Source organism: Amphibalanus amphitrite, unplaced genomic scaffold, assembly GCF_019059575.1.
Source record: "Amphibalanus amphitrite isolate SeventyFive unplaced genomic scaffold, NRLGWU_Aamphi_draft 000820F_arrow, whole genome shotgun sequence".
In the NCBI taxonomy this organism is placed as follows: Eukaryota; Metazoa; Arthropoda; class Thecostraca; order Balanomorpha; family Balanidae; genus Amphibalanus; species Amphibalanus amphitrite.
Window position 1 is genome coordinate 186,660 of NW_024882314.1, and position 15,370 is coordinate 202,029.

The 15,370-nt window shown below is 45.2% G+C and overlaps 1 protein-coding gene and 1 long non-coding RNA gene across 4 annotated transcripts in view; both read left to right on the top strand.

Annotated features, from left to right (window-relative positions):
• Positions 1–15,370, top strand: part of LOC122366623 (serine/arginine repetitive matrix protein 2-like) — an 84,471-nt gene that overhangs the window by 62,200 nt on the left and 6,901 nt on the right. The gene's annotated exons all lie outside the window — the stretch shown is intronic.
• LOC122366625 lies at positions 1,243–5,317 on the top strand. Of its 2 annotated transcripts, XR_006253920.1 has the most exons (3): positions 2,334–2,350; positions 3,318–3,764; positions 4,279–5,317. It is a non-coding gene; the product is annotated as an uncharacterized LOC122366625 (long non-coding RNA). The 2 variants fall into 2 exon arrangements; XR_006253919.1 differs by having other exon boundaries at positions 1,243–3,764.

Here is a 15,370-nt window from a genome sequence, read left to right on the forward strand (position 1 = left end):
ATATCTCCAGCCTGGTGCCAGGATAGTGGAGGCTGCGGACACGAGGGATTGGTCGCGCTGGTAGATTGAGATGACAGGATATCACAGCTTTTCATTCAGTTTCCGCTTCATTTTTCTTGTGATATGGACTGTTGTTGGATTATATTGCAACGTAGCAACAATAGCTATAAAAGGCTGCGTTTATTTAATGCCTTTTGTATCTACGTTATTAGGAACCAGATATTTTTCTCTTTCACTATTGTTGTACCTACCTTCAATAGATCAGCTGATAGGGGCGCTGAATGATGAAATTAGCCCGGTTCGTCCCTACACGCAATATTCATCCCGTCCAAGCAATGTTTTCTACGACTACAACTAGGTATAAATCAGGTGCGCAATATCATTAGTACCGTCACATAAATACTGTTGCGTGTATAATCACAGTCGTTGTATCATTTCCTTCTGCAACCTGGCCTGATTTGTCCCAGCACTTAGTGGTAATTGGCCGAAAAGGAGCGCCGAGCGGGTGCCCGGCTACCGTGTCTCGTATGATAACAGCAATTACCAGTCTGTGCCGGCGCCGCTAGTCAGTCGGTGACACACCAGGGAAATAAGCTAAAATTAGAGCGCTCTATTTATTGCTTCCGCTACTTCACCGTCTCCCATAGGGTCCGTGTTGAGCTGGTGTCGAGGCTCTAAAAATGACGCCGATTTTTGCACCCTTCTCACGAAAACCGCTCGGACCGCCTGGAAACTAATTGTTCCGCTCTAAAAATTTCATGATCGACGGGGAAATGAACGAGGAAAAGATTGGTCCTGAAATAATTTTGAACTCCCTGTAGAACTTATCGAAATATGGCTGCAAACTAGGAGCATGTCAAAATCGACAAAACAATACAAATAAACTTACTGGGATTTTTTTTATTTTCCATGCATCTGTGTATAAAATCAGTCTCTTTTTCGGAAAGATCATCTTCTGTTTAATAAATAATTCTACAATTGCAATCGAGAAAAAAAAACATTTCTGCTGTGACAGCAGTTTTGGCATTGTGCCAGTTGTGTGGCGTGCGCCACGGTATATAGAGAACTAGGTAAAACCGGTTTGCCGCTTCAACACTAAGGTATTTTGACCACTATTTTCAGCTGACCTCTGCAGTCCAAAAAAGAAAACTATGCCACAGATTTCAATATATTTTATTATTCAAATATATATATTTTGATAAATGTACAGAGAGCACAGCTTATCAAAATCTGTAAAGTAACAACGAAAATAAATTTTTGTCCAACTCCGCCATTTCGAAAATAATGGTTCTAAGGTTTTAGGGGTTGGTCAGGGACAACATTATTTTTCTACTCTTAAAATTTAAAATCAAAAATGAAAAAGTAATATCATGGGCAAAAATTGTTTCCTTGAATTACAAAATCAGCATAGTGCTGAACTTCTCAGCTTACCGGACCTGCCATTGTTCTACCACAAATTATCGATTAATATCAGTAATGTGGGGTTCTAAATATGGTCAGAAAACATCAAATTTAAATTATCTTTCAGAATCTGTGCATTATGTTGCCTTTTAAATGTTAAAAACTGAATTTAGATGATGTTGAATACACAGCCGCCATTGGTGTCCTTGGTCACCCTGTTCCACTAAATGTAGTATTTTTCAAAAACTAGCCTATGGCGGTGTCTAAAACATTTACTAAAATTTACAAAATTGTCTACACTATTAGAAATCAGAAAGTTTAAAGCTCTATGACCTCTGGCATTTTGACAAATTACTTCCGAGTCTCGAACTTAGATTTTTGAGAACCCAACATTTCTGAACGAAATCATTGCATCTTGGTCAAACTGTCAATCATATGCTTTTAAAAGTTCTTTATTATAACCAAAATTTAATTTTCTTTCCAGATATGTATATTTATTTGCAATTTAGAAGGTGTTAATTATATTTTTTGGTCTAGAATGAATTACCATTCATGCTGCTGAAGTTTACACTATGGAAATTAACGAAATATTACTAAAAAAACAAGCCTATGGCGGTGTCTATTTCAAGATGAATAATATACAAAATTCAATTGTCTATTTGTTGATATAAGTTGTAAAGCATGATGACCTCTGGCATTTACGAGGTTTGGTGTTGAAAACTGCAGACCATGATTATCACCCACAGTTGCGCACAGTTTTCTGTACTGCTTTCGCTAGCAAACGCCAGTGCTTGCATTTGATTGGTTTAATGGCGTTTCTTTTGCTAATTGAGAACACTCTTCAGTTTTATTTTGGTTTCTGTGTATTTTGTTGATTTTGTTGTCGGATTTGGTGGTATTAGGCAAGGTATTAGGCATTATTCAGTCACACAGTTCCCGTGGTATTATGGTAAGCAATTTTAATGTTTTATTGTGATAGGCTACGTGTGCCAGATTGGGTGATTTTGTTTTAAGTTTTTGTTCTATGGTTTAGTTGAGATGCAAATCACCAGTGCAGAGTTTGTTGCAAGGTCAAGGCGTACCTACATTGTTTGTTTTTATTGATTTGTCATGCCTCAATTACCAATCCTTCGAAGTATGTAGTCTATCGCAAGTCTTTATAAACCTAATACCTAGACTCATTTTGTGCATCTGCTCTCTCTTTGCGCGCTTCCATGGTGTTCTCCCTCTCGATTCCATCCTCTTCTTCTCCGCGTATCAACCCCCTGCTTCGGATGGCCATTGAGGTAGGTGCCTTTGGAGCTTGCAGCAATGAGCGTTAGAATTAAATTACCAGAAATAAATGATGCTGTGAAAATTAATCAACAAAAGCTGACAAGGATTAGCTATTAAAATATTATATCACTAAAAAAGTATATTTGTGTAGCTATCATGAGATACATGTCCTGCCCCTCTGGCCAATCCTGGTCAATCCTGCTCCGGGTTGTACAGACAACTACCCTATGTGGGAAGCCCGAAGCTCCCCCAGGAGTATGGCCATAATAGCTGGGTTTGGTGAGTGTCACAGGACTGATGCTGATGCTGATGATGTGGTCGGGCTGTCACCTTTGCATCGGTAGCCCTATAAACACAGGTCGGGGGGGAGGGTATTAGTAGGATAAGCTTAGGATGTTGGTTAAGCCCTTTCCTCGTCACCCGCCTTTGTCACCAGTTTTCTCCTCAGCCTCCAGAGCTGGTAGAGTCCATCCTTGTTCTGCTCCATCTCTTTTCTATCATCGTTAAAGAGGAATGCTTCCAGTACCTCGTTGGGTTCTTCCACGTATGGCCTCAGTAGAGCTAGTTTTCATTGTCTTTCTTGTGTTAGCTTGGTACACTCTAGCATAAAATGGACTTCATTTCCTTCTTCTTTTCCACAGAGCTTAATCACCGTTATCACCTCATCCACCGTCTGCTCAATGTGTGAGGAATACGGAGACAAAGGCTGCTTGATAATTAAACAAGTTCTGTGCTTTCTCAGGAAGTCAGTACTTTGTTAGATATGTGATGAGTTTAACGTAGACAATTGCAGTCTTATGTGTCGTTGAAACTAAAAGTCTTGGAAACATAATAAGCTTAGCATAACATTCTGCCATTGTGTTCATGTGGCTGGCTTTGTCGTTTCTATTGTAGGTACTAGGTATGCTTTGTGGATTCTGAGTTTTGACCATATTATCTTCCACCAGGCTCATTGCTGGCAGTGGTTCAGGAGACAGTCGTTCGATTCCAGCTGTAGAACGTCACCTGCAGGAAGTAGCATTATGATGGCCAGCCACGTGGCGCGTGTATCCAGCCACATTGTCCAGAAACCATCACATCATCTCCAGGTCAGTAACTGTGTGACTGTGGACCAGTCCAAGGCGTCCACAGACCACAAGGTCATGCTGTATCGTACCACGTCACTAGGTCAGTGACGTAATGGCATTGTGTGACCCGTCGCCGCGTCCTTATAAGGACCACTCACCTATAGGTGGGTGGCTCGGGAGAACTTTTTGTGTTGCCGGGATGGGATGTCTGCTAAATGCGGGTGCCGCTGCAAGTGTCGTGACGTATGATGGGTCTCAGGTTCGGATTTCGATTTGTCGAGTGAGATGTGTGTACAGGCTAATGTAATGTTATTATAGCTGAGTGTGCGACAGGAAACGTTAATCATGAGCTGTGAGTCGTTGTCGCCGTGGCTCGTAGTGGTATTTGACGACCGTCGTGACCTGTGACGGTCACCGTGACTGCTATGTGATGGTCGCCGCGGCTGGCATATGACGGCCGCCGTGACTTCTATAACGGCCTTCGTGACTGAAACGTGACGGTCGTCGTGATGTGCCGCGACTCGCTGCTTTACAGGTCACTGGTCGCGGGTGCTCGAGCTGACTGTGTCTTCAACGGCTCCACGGTGACCAGCGCCGCCACCGCCGAGACCATCCGATTCCTGAAATGATAATGGCCGTACACGAACAAGAGGCTCTATGCATCTAGTTGCGAGTCAAGCGCCATGCTCAGAGGCGTCATCCGAAGAAGGCCGCACAGTGCACTTTAGGCTGAGCTCTGGTGTAGTGCGCGCTGACGGATAGGATGAAATCACGGGCCGGCCATCAGATTTCAGTGCGGGGATCAAGATGGTCGGAGCCGACGTGGCTTGGTTGATGGTGTGTCAGGGTCAGGGGTGGAGAAATAGGCCGAGTTGGGGTTGCACGGGCGCAGCAAATCCGCCGCCGCCCTAGCGGTGACCTTGACCGCCGCCGTCTGGTGCGGCTCCAAGGCCAAGCCGGCGCAGCCGGCGTGGAATTGGGAAGGCTCGTGCTACCCCAACTCGGCACAATTGTCCACCCCTGGTCAGGGTTGATTGAAAGTGGAGGCGAGACGACCGGATGTGAAGGATACACCGATACGGGTCTCGACGTCGTCTCGCAATTTGTGCTATGTAATATGACGGTTATGCCGTGGTATCATTCACTCTCGATGCGCTAATATGTAGTAAATAGGACAGAGACTGGAATTAATATTATTATATTTGGATGTAAGGGCCAGGTTTTGGCCAGCGCTATATTAGAAATCGTGAGCGTGCTAGTTGCAATCAATCGCGCGCTTCTTGCTGAGCATCTGTGAGCGAAAAAATACTTTCTCTGGAACGTTCGTCGTAAAATATGTGTATCTTTGGAATAAGTTGTCAGAACATGAATGCATTTTTGGTGTCCACTGCAGCTGCTGTTCTGGAACAGAAACATACCGAGATCGGCTGTGTATGTACTATGTACGCTGTGGCAAAATCAAGCAGCCGGGCCATGAGTCAAAAGCGATATGTGAATTAAAGTTGATATATTTCACTATTTTAAACAACTAAACGCCTGCGATCACTGGAAAGTAAATAAACAATAGATACCCATGTGGCTGTCTTGTCTGGCGTGATCCGAGACTCTCTCTCTCTCTCAGTCTCTCTCTCTCTCTCTCTCTCTCTCTCTCTCTCTCTCTCTCTCTCTCTCTCTCTCTCTCTCTCTCTCTCTCTCTCTCTCTCTCTCTCTCTCTCTCTCTCTCTCCCCCTCTCTCTCTCTCTCTCTCTCTCTCTCTCTCTCTCTCTCTCTCTCTCACTGTTGTTGCTGACGCACAAAAGGACAACACGGCCGAATCGCGACGATGGAGAGCACGGAACGATGCTGGTGACTGGCGGACCAGCGAAAACAGGAAAGGAGATGAATAGCTCTAGCTCCCGTCTGCGCGCGGAAGGGCGATGATTGGCGCGGCTCGCAGACTCCATTGGCTCATCAGACTGTTGTTGGTTTTCTCCCTCCCCTCCCACAGGCGTAGCCAGGTAGCTAAGTTGTGCGCGGAAGCGGGCGGCCAGAGCGGTGCTAGGTGTCGCCCTCCCAGCCACCGGGCAGTGCAGCTGGACGTGCCCCGGATGGTCCGCCTCTGATCTCGGCACACTCGGCGGAGTGCGGCCGGACACTCCATGGAGTTGCATAGCGTCGATAGGCCGTATGGTGTCGCTGTCGTAATTATAAACCCGTAAGTAGAAGGTTGAAGCAAGATATAGAATGCTTCTCTTTACATTTAATATCGCAAAGCACAGCTTTATGCGCTGGCTAGTGGCTACGATATGTGCGTGTCGGTTGCGGCTGTGATCATCGAAGAAATATATGATTTATAAACGTTTCTTGATCATAGAATGATAAAACATAGCAATATTTGCCTGTTGCGAAGAAAACTCCTATACTGCCGCTCTATCGTCCGGAATTATTCGTGTTTGATTACGGCAATTCCGCCACTCTATCAGCTGATTTTTGTTTCCGAGTCACGTGACCAACCGGTGTCTCCCTGGCGTGCGCGGTGCTGCGTGGTCGTTGGGACGGAGTTGTGAGTATTTTCGGTGTTTTATATGGTTGATGGCCATTTGAACCAGCTTTATATTATTTCCTACCAAATTCTGCATCAAATTATTGCTTTGAAAGACCATTGAAACCCCTTATCTCTTCATGAAACACGATCATATTCATCGTCGACGAAAATGGCGCGGAACTCAATGTGCGTTTCGATCGAAATAAATCGTAAATTAAATAATATTCGATGATAAGTATCATATTCTAGTGACACATTTTGATAACATAAGGCATAAACTTTGCAAGTAAGTCAACATTGGATAATTGGATGCTTATTTTGCTCACATATCCTGGTAGTAGTCAAATGGCTCAATTGTTAGATAAATGTAAATATATGTTTTGGCTTGATGTTTGCTGTGAAACCACCCAGCCACTTGCTGGTTGAGTGGTTTTCTGATAATTACCTGATAATCATTTCTCCTTTTCCTTAAAAGAAACTAAAATTATTTTCAAAGTAACCCATTTTTAGGAAAGGCGGCTTGCTCATTGACATTTCATGTGCTTTTGTTATTGCTGGCAGTATTTTGATACAATAATGCAATATGAATTTTTTGCAATAATAAAACCTAAGACAAACTTAGTCAATGCGTCAATCAAACACCCAACAAAGATTGTGAGTCCTTGTGACGTGAAGTAGAATATTCTATGAATGTGTTTTATAGAATATGCCAAATTTTAAATTAATTTATTATTTGATACTGATAGCTGAGCATGTGAATTATGCCACAATATAATTTCATTTTCTGGTTTTGAAATAGCCGGCAGTATTTTACTTCTACAAATGTAATATACATGGAATACATGTTGTTAGGTTATGTTAAAAGTTTAATAACAGCCAACAGAAGGGGCTGTTTCAGCAGATAATGTTTGTACCTTATGCATTACCTTTCTTTTCTGCAGGACCATGCTTCCGCTGGGTGGTCGACATTTGCCTCCTGAAGAAGTTGAGCAACATGAAGACCACCAGATGAGGTGTCTGCAGTTCATGTGGAACTCTGCAGACTACAAGTGTTATGCCAACCACAACCAAAGTGCAGTGATCATGGAGGCATGAACCTCATGACAACACTTCAGATTTGCAGTTGTACCAAAGTGTGATTCAAACCACCTGTGGCATCTCACTCAATGCGTGAACAGTGTGATCATTGTGCAGTGTTCAGCTGCAACTAAGACATTTATTAGTGACCTGTTTTGCAATTAGCCACCAAAAGTATTTTTGGGCTGGCTGCTGTAATTTGTTGTGCACTGCGCAATGTGGTAGTGTTTTGTCACTTGTCAAGTTGTCAGTTGTGCATGTTGCATGTTTCTCTCCCCTCGGCCCTCATTATCAGTTAAAGGGACCATCCCACCTTAACATTAGTTTTGAGTTGAGATAGCCAAGTTTGCGGCCAGGCTCAGAAACCACCATTTATCCTGGTCGCAACCCCCGCAGCTTTATGGTGTTCAAGAAATTTCTTCCCTTTACTTGCAGGGTGGGACCAGCTTAGTCCCTATCTCTTAACCATTAGCGGTTTGTTGATGACGTCAGCAGTCATTTCAACGCCCGCCATTCCTTGAACCCGAGTTTTGCTGACCTTGAGCTCCCTTTTTTATCAACGTGAAATCCGTCGTCGGCGCTGAGAAAGCCTATTGCTTTTCATTTTAATTTGAATATTAGAAGATACCCACCACTGGAACTTGGACTGATATTATACCAAGGCCGAAGATGATCAAGCTGCCTGCTATATCTGGAGCTTGGTGTTCAACTTCAACATGGAATAAAAAACAAAATATCAAAGCAAACTGGATATGGTACTGCAAGTTAAAGTCCAAAGAAATTTGAAGAGCTGACAATTGACATTAATTCTTTTCCTGCAAGGTTTCCATATGGAGATCACAGTCACACCATGAAGAAATATTTTTGATGTTAACAGTTGAAAGGGGATTTATCTTCCAGTTTTGACGAAAGACTCTGCTGACTGTCTTTGGAAAAGGATGTCGGCATGAGGTGCAATTGTGCTTGTGAAGTGGTTATAACTGGTCTTTTCACAGTATTAAATTAAATGTGCCATTGCAGCCAAGTGTGTTATCATGTAAGGTAAAATCAAAACTACAATGTTGGTTTTACGAGCATTGAGAAGGCTGGTAGGTAACACCTGCCTGTGCTCGTAAATCATGCTGCCAGAGTATTCTAAATTAATTTTATCATACACTTTTGTTGTCCAGAATGGTTGCACTATTGTTTGGTATCATATTATTCCATGTAAATATGGTAGTGTAAAGTCCGACCAACATGTTACCAGATTTGAAGCTGTTACGTTACCTAAGTACCTGTTTTTTACTGGCGTGGTGAATGTCACCTGGATTTTGTTTTGAGGTGCAGACCTAGTAACTCTGACTACATGGGTTTGAAGCTATTATCTATTCTGTTTTTACTGGCCTGGTGAATGGCGACTGATGTTGTCCGTGGATGGCACTGAAACAAATTTTGAGTGTTTTGTACAGTGTTTTAATACAATGCTGAGGGCTGAAAGTTGTCTTGTTTAGAGTGGTGAAAGTTCAGGATATGCCAGCCACCATGGTGGGTCAGAGTTAAATGTGTTGCAGTCAGTTCGGCTTCGGCAAGCGCCAAGCACACGGATGGGCATACGCATCAAGACCTGCTCTGCCATACTTTCAGCCAATTTTACCTAGGTAAGTCTTTTCTTTTTTCTGCCAAAAGCTATGACATTGTGAATTTCAGCACTGTGGCCTGTGTGTAGCTTTCAGGAAAGCAATTCTAAATAAAGCTCTGATAAAGTGCAAAATCAGCAATGCAGCCCTCTATTACATTTTCTACAACATCTTACTTGTTCCTTGCATGGAGAGAAAAATGCAATGTTATGAATTCGTTTATTCACATAATTTGACAAGCATGCAGTTACCTGCTACTATCACTGCACAAAACAGAGCAGAAAACATCAGTTGATCAAACACAAGACATAACAGAAGTTTACAACATAGGGCTGCCGAACCTGCTTCCTCCCACCACAGTTGATGCCATTTCCTAGCCTGGCTTGATGTGAGCACTGAATAGCTGCTTTGTCTAATTACAGCTCACTACCATTCAACTTAAACTACTCTCTTTAAAGTAAGAGTGAGAGCGTTCAGTGTTCATAGCAGCTCGACAGACGACAGACAACAAACATCTTGACAAACCAACCAGTATTTGATTTGGCTAATGATTTATGTGCTTGTTGTATCATGGCCAAACTACTTTAACAGCAATAATCCCTGTTTCATCTTGATCTTGCTTTTATTTCCATTTGAACTCAGATCTTGAAACAATCATCTGAAGTGATATCAGATACTGGCTTCTGTTTCTCTTGAAAGCAAGTTAAAACAACAATGATAAACTAAGGCAGGAGATGTGAGTTGTGGCAGTAGATTTTTGATTCAACATATGTCAACCTTATATTGCTTGAGACCTCTGTCACAGACAAACAAATATTTATAGTTTTTTGATAGTTTGGATTCTTGGCTTGATTTAGCAGATCAGCTGTGAACCTTGACTTTGAAATCACATAAATGTCATGGTACCCGAACGAATCCTCGCATGACATTTCTTCGTAGCACAATTTTTCGTCCGCATTTCTTCGTCTACAAATCTTCGTCGGTGCATTTCTTTGTCCCTCAATGCTTACTCTTGCATATATTTGCGTTGAAGAAGAAATGCGAGCCGATTTTCATATACCCTGGTGCGAGACAAAGTAATGCGATAGGTACGAATAAATGCCCTGACGAAGATTTGCAGACGAAGAATTGCGATACGAAGAAATGCCATAAGAATTGTCCTGGAATCCTTTATTGGCCATCATATATTGACCTTGATAAGATAAACGCATCATTCGCGCATTATTTGTCGCACTTTGATAGGTACCAAACTATTGCTTCCAAATGCCGACGTAAAGAAAACCTTTATGTGACGTCATAGAAACAGCGGATTTCCCAAAAAGTAAACAAAAATAAAAGTCTTATATCTCGAAAACGGGTGAATATTTTCCGGTAAAATTTGGTAGATGTTCATTTTCGCTCTTTGTGATTCACGCTACATCACTTTTATGCCAATTCATTAACTTTTTTGAAGGTGGGAGGGTCCCTTTAAGTGGTGAATGGCATCACTCAGTCTCCCCAGATCTCCATTGACTGTCTGTCAACCACCTAACTTGAGATGGTATTTGCTAATAGTGTCAGAAAAGAAGTGCTTGTAGACATTTTTAGGAATATGAGCTCCGTTTCATGCGTGTTCCAGTAGTCATTTTGTCACATGTCCCATAGTGTAATAAATGGAAACTGTTGTTCCCTTTTGAAGGTACTCGCGGATGCAGAAAGCGTTCGGAGAAACTCAAGTTGTCGACAGGTATGCCACCTTGTACGTCAAAGACCGCCTAAAAAACAAACGTCTACAAAAGAAGGCAGTATTCGTATGTTCGTTGCAATTGCAGCAGCCTAGCAACATGCATTGCGGTCCGATGGCGAATTACACTCGTGCTCAAAAACTATGCCGGCAACTGCCGATGCACTTAGGTCATAGGTGAGGAGAGGAAGGGTTATGTCAAATGTCAACATCATAGAAATGGCTTCATCTATTGAGCTGTGCCTATCGTACATAATTCAACCAATCTATGCACTTCGATTCTTGCAATCTACTCATGCTTTCACTCCAGCTTCAGAGTAATCATCCCATATTGTACGTCTTAAGATATTGATTTCTATGGCGGTTTGCAATTGCTAGCCACGTCTTATCTCAGTTTGGTGGCCCCGCATCGGTCCACTCGGCCGCTCTAAAATTGACTTACGGAGGAGGATGGTGGCTTTTATTTTAGCTTCTCCGCTGACTGCGGGGAGCGCCGTCACCGAGGTAGGAGCAATAATTAGCTTATGTTTGGGACTTATTTCTACGCTCAATTGACATTTAAATGTTATTTTAATTTATTCACGTTAATCTTTGACGCATTCTCTTTCTATTGGTACCATCCACCGGTCTGATAAGTACTGCCTTGCTGCGTAAGGGCCGATAAAAGATCACGCTTTTAGGGGTATCTCTTCAACATGGGGCAGGAGCAATAAATAGAGCGCTCTAATTTTAGCTTATTTCCCTGGTATGTCACCAACTGTAGTGGTCCACTTACACCTCTGTTCCTCCGGCGGCGTCCCTTTGTAATGTGTCATTAGCCTCCCTCTCCCGTCGGCCGCCTGTGCATCGAGCCACCCGCTGACATGGCAGAAGTGCCGCCTGCATCTGGTCAACATCCGGTCAACTGTGCCACTGTTCGTCCACAGTGCGCTGATATTGTCGCCGTCTATGATTGCTGGTGTTGTACTGGGTTTTTTTTTTTTTTTTAGCATCCAGGTCATACCTAAAGTAACTGTCATTTGGCCGTTGGCCCTTCTTGCTCACCTTTTGTTCGGTGCCTGGCTCCGCTTCTAGCCTTTTGTCAATCCCGTGTTGACATTTTCGTTCGAAATTTTTAGCGCCGATTTGACTACCACGCTGGCTCAGCTACCTGACATTTCTCAGTTTTGACTCCTGAAGTTTTTTTCGGCTCTCCGCTCTAGCCTCTAGGCACTTGGCATGTCTCTCGATCGGCTCCGTCTCTCGGTTTGGTCTCGGTTCTCTGACTCTCGGATCCCCTCTGTCCGTTCGGCTTCATCCCATCCCGATGTGCCGTTATAGTTAGTGCGCTCGGTACACAACCCCGTACACCCCCACTCTGCCGGGCCGCCGACCCGCCTGCACCGACCAAAGCCTCGCTCAGTAGCTGTCGTACCCAAGAGCTCAGGTCAACGACAAGCGACAGAGTGGATCCGCCGGTCTCCGTTAGCTCTTAGATTGTTATGATGGCTGTTGTATGCTGCTGCCAGCGCGTTGACAACTAATGATGACCAGTGATTTATAATGCAGATGCTGGGTGTGCCGACAGTTGAGTGGGACAGGCTTTCAGCGGCTTTAGATAGGTGGGTTTAGCTTTCGAAGCTTGTGAATCTACTTTGATGTGAATACGCTGAGCAGTGAGCACATCATGCTGGGCCTATCCCGTCCGAATTATCTTTAAAACGGATGAGGAAGAATTTTACTTCTTGAGTGGAAGAATAGCTACGAGTCGCATATTAACCTCATCCCGCGAAGTCTGTTTACCCTTCACTCCACGCCGTTCTTCACCACAACAGCCACCTCTGGCGCCGTCTGACACTGTGTGACCTGGGCGGGGTCGCTGCCGTCCGTTCATCACCCTCTAGCTCAGCCGACCGGCGCCTGCCGACACCGCCAGCCAGGCGCCGACGTGCACTGTGCATGGCTGATCAGCAGTAAACAATGGCTGCCTCGCGGCACACCGTAACGGGAATACCAGTTCACCGAGCTCGGTCGGCTAGCTGCTTCGGCTTGACCGGATGACCTGTGTTAGCTGCCTAATGGCCTGTTGGTCTATGCATATTATTTTTTTGGTTATTTAACGTCTCGCCGGAAACGAATTAGGCTCATAGTTGAGCTGCTAGGCTGGTTTTTTGCAGCTTACTGAACCGTTTATGGCCGTCATTCCGAGGTATGTGACATTACTTTGCTGTCAGGTCCATCAATATCTCAGCGGTTAAGCTGTCTTACTGTTATGGCATTTATATCAACAATGCATATCCTTCTTCTCTATGAACTTTCCCCATAAATCAGTCTTTCAATCCTCAATATCAGTCTCCTCAGGTCGGTTACCTCAGTCTAACCCGTCAACCATCTGGCCTCTCCTCCCCTCCGTTCTGTTTTCCCAGCTATTCTACAGACTTTACTCTGCCACAGCTGGCCGGCCAGATACTGCCGTCTTGCTTATCTATGCTGGGCAGCGGTAGCTGGCGAGCAGCCGGGCAGCCGGGCGGCTGACTGGCAGCGCTGGGCAGTGGGCAGCCGGGCCGGGCCGAGCAGCCGGGCCGAACCGAGCTGGGTCAGCGAGTGGTCGGGTAACGGTGAACCGCCGCGCCGCCTCTCCCCCGCCCTCCCTCCCCCGCCCTCCCGTCTATCAGAGCAGTCAATCGCGGTAACTTATACTACCGATACGGCGGCGGCCGGCCGACCGACCGATATGGCCCCGAACGGTACCCTGCTGATAGACGGTCACGGGTCAGAGGTCACGGGTCACGGGTCACGGGAGCACAATACGGGCTGACCTGCCCTCCACGGGAGCTCTCAGCGGGGGAGGTATAGTCCGAGATTGGTGCGGTACCCGTGGCTGATTCGTTTATCATGGAGCAGGAAGATTTGACCGAGGAATAACAGTATTATATGATGGACGATGGTGCTGCTCTCTTGCTTTATACCAGGGCATCGTTCGATGACCCTGGTATAACAATAATGATGCTCGTGGTCTGTGTCCGTGGACCGTGCATTCTCATTGTTTACCGCTTAACTCGTGAATCAAACGGCTTCGAGAATGAGAAGGCCAAAACCTTGCAAGTGCTTTATATAGGAAACTATTGATGTTTTTCTCGAAAAAGTCAACAAACTCAAATGAAAGCTTATTCTATGTTGACTTCAGGGGCCAATAGTTCATATAACAGAGAAGAAAAATACATACCATGTCTATTGTTAGATCAAACAAACACCCCGATAAGGCCCATCCAATGTCAGGGCGTCGAGTTATGAACTGCTATCGGTAACCTCAGTCTGTTTACCGAACTGATAGTCATGGCTAAATACAGCACCTCTGCACCAACAATCCTGAACTCTGTATCAGCGCAGCGCGATCTTGCAGCCCATATGCCGTCAATCTCCGCATTTGGGGCGTCTTGGTCTGTTGGGCTCGGAGCAGCCCTCAGACTCGGCAGGTGGTCGCTTATCGCGGGCATCGCCGATAGTCGTTCAACCGTGGCGGGCTTAGGGGGCATCAACAGGATAATGTTGGTGTTACGGGTCGACCGCCCGTTGCAGTCTCCGGCTTGGTGCAATGCTTGTTTAGGCCGTCGCTGGTATTTTGAACGACTGAACAGTGACCATTAGGCATTGAACATTTGGTGATGTACCCAGATGTACCGGTTTTGACTAGTCGAGCCCATTCGTTTGACAAGTAATTTATTTGTATGCTACGTCATTCTTTCTCGTGCCATGTACATAAACCCGACTGATTTCTCGGGCCCATCGTCGCTTGTCAGCACTTTAATTCCTCGTCCCGTAAATCGCCCACCGACGGACAGAATTAAATTAGTCGGCACGGTTCACTGGCTATGACCGGCCGTGTGTTCGGGAAACAGACCATCCGGCCAGCTGCTGCCGCCGGCTGGCGCACCGTTCGGCAGCAGTTCGATTAATGGAGTGGAACAAACTCCCACCGCCGCCGCTGTATCCGCCCTCCGCCACTGCCGCCCCCGCCTCACCGCCTTCTTTGCCGTCCGCCGCCCTCATCAACCTCGACTACAACCGCCACTCTTGACCCTACCGGCTACCTTCGGCCCTGGTGGTGTTTCACCGATGATAGCAGCACGTTGCTATCACACGTGTCAAATTGGGTTTCCATGGAGGCGTCAACAAGTCCATTGCTCCAACACTACCACGAGTGTGACGTCAGCTCGCGAAATGGAATAGCAGCGTGGATATAAGCAGCGTCCAGTAAAACCCCGCCCACACCAGTTCTTTCCGGCATTAGCAGCCTGAGTTCATAGGAAGCTCGATGGTAACCAACCCGGAGTCAGGCCGGCAGCCTGTCGGGCCAAGCTATCGTTATCCAATCGGTCATGTGAAGCCGGCATGGTATTTGTGGAAAGCGAACTTAGCACTGAGGTGCATCAACAGCCAACAGGTGAACAGACGCGACCTGTCAAAACACAATCAATAGGGTTAGGTTATGGATATGTCTGGTTGACAATCTTGAGATCGTGGTTAATGATGTATGGACTATGGATGTATGTTAATTCTAGGTGACAAGTTTGTGAGAACTTTGGGTCTTCTGCGGTTAATAAAGTGGTCATGTGGTTATCACGTTTCGTCGTGATGATAGATTTCCTGCAAAGCACTGCGGTTAAAGTCATGAAATGGATTTAGGCTCTTGCAGGGGACAATTAAA